At 44.1% G+C, this 7,340-nt stretch overlaps 1 non-coding gene across 1 annotated transcript; it reads right to left on the reverse strand.

The window, feature by feature from the left end:
* Window positions 1-657: 657 nt before the first annotated feature.
* LOC117718377 (U6 spliceosomal RNA) lies at window positions 658-764 on the reverse strand. Its single transcript, XR_004608060.1, has one exon. It is a non-coding gene; the product is annotated as a U6 spliceosomal RNA (small nuclear RNA).
* Window positions 765-7,340: the final 6,576 nt, after the last annotated feature.

Consider the following 7,340-nt stretch of genomic DNA (forward strand, 5'->3'; position numbering starts at 1 on the left):
CAGTATATTTCAGATCCATGACCTCCTTTTTCATTAATTGTTGTCACATGTACATATGTGTATGCACATATACACTCCTAAATAAAACCTGCTCAATCTATATAATGTTACTTGCATGCATGTTATCACGGCTGACCATTCGGCATTGGATAGCCCATTGGTGTGCTCTACCCTGGGTAGGACCATTTCTCCCACTCTGGGCATGCTTAGTTACTTACAGTTCTTTGTGTAGTGCTGAGGCACATGGGCTTTCCCCATCCATGTCAGCACATCTACTGTTGTCCTTGTTCTGCTCATATTTAGGCAATAATAAGATGCAAGTTTATGGGTGTAGTTTCTGATGTTACTAGGAGACACAATCTCACAGCATCTCACAGCAAACTCCCTGATCCTTCACACACACACACACACACACACACACACACACACACACACACTCACATCACTTCCATAATGTTCTCTTAGATGCGGGAATTTTTTTGTAGATGTATCCATTGGGAGTGGGCTCCACAACTCTGCATTCTGACTGATTGCAGTTTTCAGTAATGGCCTCCATCTGTTACAAAGAGAAGTTTCCTTGAGGAGGGATGAACACTACACTTAACTACCAGTATAAGACAAATACTTAGGAAGTGGGATTATGCCTGACTTAGTGAAATCAGTATGGAACACTCCATGAATTCACAGGTCATCTTTTGCGCAGGGTCATGCTAATTGTCTCTAGGTCGTTCCAGTTTTCCTATGCATGCTTCTGAAGCCAGCATGGTAAGGGAGTTTTTTAATGCAAAGGATGAGCTGGTGGACATAGATGAAGAACACTGGAGGGAGAGCTTTGTCAAAGTAAAATGGTTTTCTGTTTACCAGTCGGTGCTCTCTGAAATTGGGCTCCTCACACAGGTAACAAGAGACGGCGCCACACTCCCTTTTTTTTTTTGATGGTCATATGGAAGTCCCCACAGCCCATGAAGAAAGGCATCAGTGGCTTACAAAATTTATATTTTATAAGCTACATGTCTTAAGGAGAAATTTTTTGAAGTAAGTACGCTAAGGGGCGATCAGGAGCCAGGAGTCACAAAAGAAGCCTGCCAAAATTTCAGATACGCTAAAAGGAACTCCAGTACCACTGCAGAGCACTGTCCCTGCTGCCGTACACACACGAGTCAGCTCTTCATTACTGTAACGAAATACCTAAGGTAAGCAACGTTAAAGGAGAAAGGTTTATTTTGGCTTATGGTTTCAGACATTTAAATCTTTGATGGTTTAGCTCTCCTTTGGGTCTGTGGTGGCACAGTATGTGGGGTACAGGAAGCCAGCTCACCTAATGGTGATCAGAAAGACACAGGAAGGGCCGGGATCCCAATATCCCCTGAAGGGCGTGTGCTATTTAGCGCTAATTATCAACTTGACAGAATCTAGAGTCACCTAGGAATCGGTCTGGGGTGGTGTGCCTGTGAGGGATTTCCTTTTTTATTACCTTAATTGATGTAGACCCATTGTAATTGCAGCTGGGACCGTTCCTGGGCAAGTAGGTGGTCATAGATGGTATAAAAACACGGAGAAAGTGAGCTGAGTACCAGCAAGCATGCACTCTGTGCTCTCTGTTTCTCTTTGTGGGCCTGAGTGACCACCTGCTCTTATCTCCTGCCGCCCTAGCTCCCCTGCCCTGATGCTTTGAACTGTGAGCTAAAACCAACCCTTTCTCCCTTAAGGGGCTTTTGTCGGGATGATCTGTCACAAGAAAAGAAGCTAAGACATCACACAAACTCTTCTCAAACGCTCCGGCCACTCCCAGCCACACCACATGCTGGAGACCACACCTTTTACACGTGGACTTTGGGGGACATTTCCGCTTTAAACTGCAGTAGTGCATTCTGTACTAATGGACTGGGGAAGAGACACACCCTTCTATGGCAAAAATCTGCTACACCAGGTTCCTACCACCGGGCAAAAACAAGCTCCTCCCTCCTGTTTTCCATAAAGAGGGCAGTTATTTTGTAGCTCTAATTTTAAAATTATAAAAATTATAAACTCGAAATAATGTTTAAACCAAAGCAAGAAAATCGAGACAAGTGTCTCTTCCCACTTGTTTCTTTGCCTCAGGCTGAATTCTGGGACTATTCAGGGCAGACTATTCAGGGCAGAGAAAAAGGGCACTGTTGTTCAGTGTGTCCCTCAAGAGTCTTCTTGTTTTTCTACTTTTTTGGTTTTTGGTTTTTTGTTTTTTGGTTTTTTTTTTTGTTTTTGTTTTTGTTTTTGTTTTTGGTTTTGGTTTGGTTTTTGTTTTTGTTTTTGTTTTTATCAAAGCTTTTTCAGGAGGGAGAGTTTCTCCTTCTCCAGATTCCACCTTAGGTGTTTCTACATTCCAATTCCCACAGATAATGCATCTTGTATCTAAGGCGCAGTTAAATTGATTAAAGCAGGGTGAACCACACATTACTGTGTGCATAACTGATATATACATGTTAGCTATTACTTTGGTTGGAGGGACACCACCCTAATTGTAGGGGAGCTTTGGCACTGGCAGAGTAGAAGAGTACCTTAGTTACAGCTACTTCATCAGCTGCTAGAGCCCAGTACATTTCTGTATGGGAAGATGTAATCACTGTGTTCTTTATAAAGACAAAATTAAAATAAATAATATTTTTTTTCTAGAGACAGACTTCCCCAAGAATCCTGGTCTCTCTCTACTCTATCAAGCCCACTGTAGATACAAGTAAGATCGGAATGTGGAAAATTCCCGGCTCCGCTGATCCATTTCGGATGCTTCTTGTCAGCAACACATCAGAAAAAAAAAAAAAAAAAGACAAAAGTTTTGTGACACTCGAAGACTGGTCTCAACTCTTGTCAGCATCCTCGAAAAGGGCAAGCTTTTACTTTCCTAATGTTCAGACACGGCCCCCCACAGTTGTTCTTCCTGGGAAAACACCGACTTATAAAATTCACTGTAGAACTGTTGCCCTAAGGTACAGTCAGTGCTAACTGACCCAGCAGGGTCATGGGTGAAGCTCTTAAAGGAGAAGAATGCTGTAAAGATAAGTTCTTTCCGCCTAACCTAAATCTTTCACTTCCTCTCACAAGAGGAAAAAGCAGATGTTCAGTGCAGGAATGGGGGAGATACAGGAAGCAAAGTAAGTTGTGGTCCAGCTTACTCTTTAAAACATTAGCCATGCGCTCATTCTCTCTTCCAAGTCATTCTCTCATCCAAGCTTGGGATGTGAGCCCAGCATATCTCCATCCTCACCTGCAGACAAACTCCTTGTGCCTCCCACACTCTGCTTTTAACTCTGGAGACTCAAAAAGATTTAAAAAAAAAAAAATTTAGATTAAAGCATGGTAAGTAATACAGGAGCCATCTTCTCAACAAGTGATGCTGGCTCTAGTAGACACATACAAGGAATAAAACATTCATCCAAACCCTTACCTTAAGCCATACACAAAGTCACCTCAAAATGAATCAGAGCTTTCGTCTACGTACAAGAAAAAAAAAAAACTATACATTTTTTTTAGGAGAAAATGATTACTGTCTTTGGTTCAACTAGAATTTTCAGTTAAAACACAATTCATAAACAACAACAACAAAAAGATTGGTGAGCTGTGCTGCATCAAAATGTTAAAGTTAAAAAAAATGAGAGAAAAAGATAAGATAGCAACCTGGAGACGTACTTGCAAATCATGCATCTGTTAAGAGAGTTGCATTCGGATTACATTCGGATTACCTCTTACAACAGAGGTAAGAAAGACCCGATTTTTATAATATGCAAAGGGCTTTTTTTTTTTTTTTTTAACTCTAAAGGAGCTACGTAAACAACCAGCAAATTCAAGAAAAGATGCTTATCAACTCTTGAAACTACATTAAATTCAAACAAAGCAGAAAGGAGACCCACCGAAGCAATACAACCCCAAGGATAGATAATGACAACTTTTAGCTAGGACATAAAGAACCAGGACCCTCACACACTGTGGATGGAAATGTAAAAGAGTCCAGCTCTTTTGGAAAAGTAGGCAGGGTTGTGTTTGTTTGTTTGTTGGTTGGTTGGTTTTGTCTTGTTTTTCAATGTAATATTTGTATTGGTTCTCTGGGAATTTCACATCATGCACCCCAATCGCACCACCCACCCCAGGCCTTCCATACCTGCCTCCTACCCCTATGGCTTCTCCCCCAAACGTAGAAAGTTAAAATTAAAAGAGAAAGCATGTCCAACTTCTGTTATCTATGTACTCACTGGAGCATGGTCAAACTCTCAGTGGCCAGCCCCTTAAACACAACTGAGTCCCTCCTCTCTCTCACCCCCCCCCCCCCCCCCGCCAGAAGTCACTAGTTGTGAAGAGCTATTCTTCAACATCCTTATCACAGAGTTCTCTAAGATGGTTTCCTGTTAGGTCTGTTCCTTCCCCCCCCCACCCCCCGGGGCTGGGGGTTGGGTGGGGATAAGGGTTGTCACAGAAGCCTTCCACAGTCTCTTTCTCAACTGTGCCTCTGCACTCATCCATATCATTGCAAAAGTAGCTTCTCTCCTCTTTCTAATCATCAGGCGCACCGATCATGGGCCTCCACACGGGTTTTGGAGACAGCACACAACTCCAAGGTTGCGGTAGGACCGTGGACCCAAACAGAGCCCTCTGAGGCTGCAGGGGTTTGGTGGGGTGGGGACTGGGGAACCACAGAAAATCAAAAGGCCTCAGGTGGCAGCACAGGCCACCCACATCAATATGGCACACAGTGGCAGCAAGGCCCAAAGACATTAAATGGCTTCAGGCAGCAGAACAGACCATGGACATCTCAGGGCCTTTGGTGGTAGCAACAAGCCACAGATATTAACACAGACCTCAGCTGCAGTAGGACTCTGAACCCAGACAAAGCCTTTAGCAGTAGCATGGACCTGAACATGACCATTGCTTCAGGTGGCAGCACAGGCATCATTCAGAACAGTATAGCCCCCTTGGAAGTGCCAGACCACTGACATCAACATGACTTCACACTGTAGCACAAACCACAAACATCTGAATGGCCCTTGGTGGTAACCTGGGCTACAGACATCAATCCAACATGCCCCCGCCGTGGGCGCCCTATTAGGACCACCAACCCACTCATGACCCTCAGTGGAAGCATTGATCATGGTTGAATTCAGCATGGCCTCAGGAGGCCACTCACATCAACAATGATGCAGCATGACCTCAGACCGTGGCACCAACAAGTACAGCTTCATCATGGCCTTGAGTAGCACAATGACGCACAATACCAGCATGGCCTCCGGTGGCGTTAAGGACCACGTGGTGTCCTTTTTAGGAATCCAGTGCAGAAACTGAACAGTTCCTCATCTCCGCTTCATCGTCCCAGAGCCAGGTGATCCGAGATCTCGGAGGCAGAGGTCTGTATCTGTTTAAGCTCCGGGAGGCTGCCCACCAACCCACTGACCCCACTGGGCAATGGCATGTGGCACTCGGCCTTCTCCCATGCATGTCATTGCCACTGCACATCCAGTTCCCATCTCTCCACAGCAAACATACAGCTCCATTGTTCAATCTGTCCCAGCTCTCATCATTTACTTGTTCATCTTAGTGGTGCCTGCTGCCTGTGCTACAAGGTGGGGCAGCCTCACAATTTTGTGTTTAATTGAACATAAATTAACAATAAGATTCCACAGTTCTGCTTTTCCTACTGAACAGAAATGAGGAGCTGAGATCCAGCATGTTTAACAGAGTGCTTGCCTAGTTTTGTTTAAGAACCGGGTTCTATCCCAATTCTTCACCTAGGTTTTAGTCCTCGTTGGGGTTGGGGGTGGGGGTGGGGGCAAAATTTACAAAAACACAACAAAATTACAAGGTCATCCTAATCTACATAGCACGTTCAAAGCCATTCTGTGCCTTATGAATATATTAAAAAGACAGAAGAAGACTCAGAATGTCCTCAGTATTTAAAAACAGAACCTATTTTTTTTAAAAAAGTCCCTTTTGTGTGTGGTGGCCTGCTTATTTTCAGCCTCAAAAGGCAGAGACAAAGATCCTCTGAGCAAGTTAGCTATCAACCAGTGGTGCTGGTTGTTGGACACTCAGGAAGCAGAGGCAGGGATCTCTGAGTTCAAGGCCAACCTGGTACACAGCGGGAGTTCGGGATAGCTCAGTTTATACCGACAAACTGTGTTTCAGGAAGAAAAACAAAGTAAAATAAAACAAACAAACAAGCTGACTAAAATCTAGCTACACTGGCCAGCTCTGGGTTTTAGATTGAGAGACCCTGCCCCAATGAATAATATCAAAAATAAATGGTGGAGGATGATTACTGACATCAATTTGGCCCCCACACAGATAGCGTGGACACCCAGGTACACAAATGCACCCACACTGCACACATGAATGTATACCGCACACACTCAAAACTGGAAAAATAATAAAAGATGAAAAAGAAAGAGAAATAAGATGTTATCACATAAAATTGATTCATAGAAACATGGCTGATACTGTCCAAAACTTGGAAACAATCCAGCGGCCTGTCAAAGATTACTACAAACAAGTCTATCCATGTGATGGAGAGTTAGTCATCTCTTGTGTCAGACACTGGACTCAATGAAATAAGCCAGTGGGAAAAAAAGCTCCATCCTGGAAAAATATCCCAAATAGGGCAGATCTAGAAACAGAGTAGACTGAAGGTGACTGAGACTTAAGAGGGGGTTCTATGGGGGGCATGGTGAAATAATGTGAAGAGAATTGTGATGGTAGCAGCCAAACCTGTGAATTTACTAAAAACTCACAGGCCTGGACAGCATCGACGGCTGGGACAATCCTGCGATCCTGAACATATGTGTGCTTAGTGTTCAATAAGCTGAGCATCTCTAAGGAGCATGTCCAGTACCTGACACTGAGCTATCACTCCTGATGGCCAACCAGCCATCCATGCAAGACTACATCTCTACCACAGGAATAGCAGTACTTCCGTATATCAAGAGTAGCAGCATCTCACCAGATCTGAAAACACAGGCCTAGCATCTCAATTCCTGGGAAGGAGAATGGTGAGGCGGGAGAATGGCCAGGTCCGGGCCTCCTGGACATCTTAGCAAGACCCTGGCTCAAAGCAAATGGTTAACAGTGGGAGAGAGACAGCTCAGAAGTAGAGCACTCGCCCTGAATGCAATCCCTAGTACTAAAAAGATGAGTAGGGGCTAAGGAGAGAGTTACCCACACCAATCGGGCAGCGCATATTCTGCATTAAAATTAAGGGAGTACTGGGCAATACTCACCTTCATTTAAAGTTAGAATTGACCCCCGGAGCCAACTGTTTGACAGCAGGCTATGTAATCACCGGGGGAAGAGAAAGACAAGAAAGAAAGAAAGAAAGAGAGAGA

Source organism: Arvicanthis niloticus, chromosome 12 (genome assembly GCF_011762505.2).
Source record: "Arvicanthis niloticus isolate mArvNil1 chromosome 12, mArvNil1.pat.X, whole genome shotgun sequence".
NCBI classification, from domain to species: domain Eukaryota; kingdom Metazoa; phylum Chordata; class Mammalia; order Rodentia; family Muridae; genus Arvicanthis; species Arvicanthis niloticus.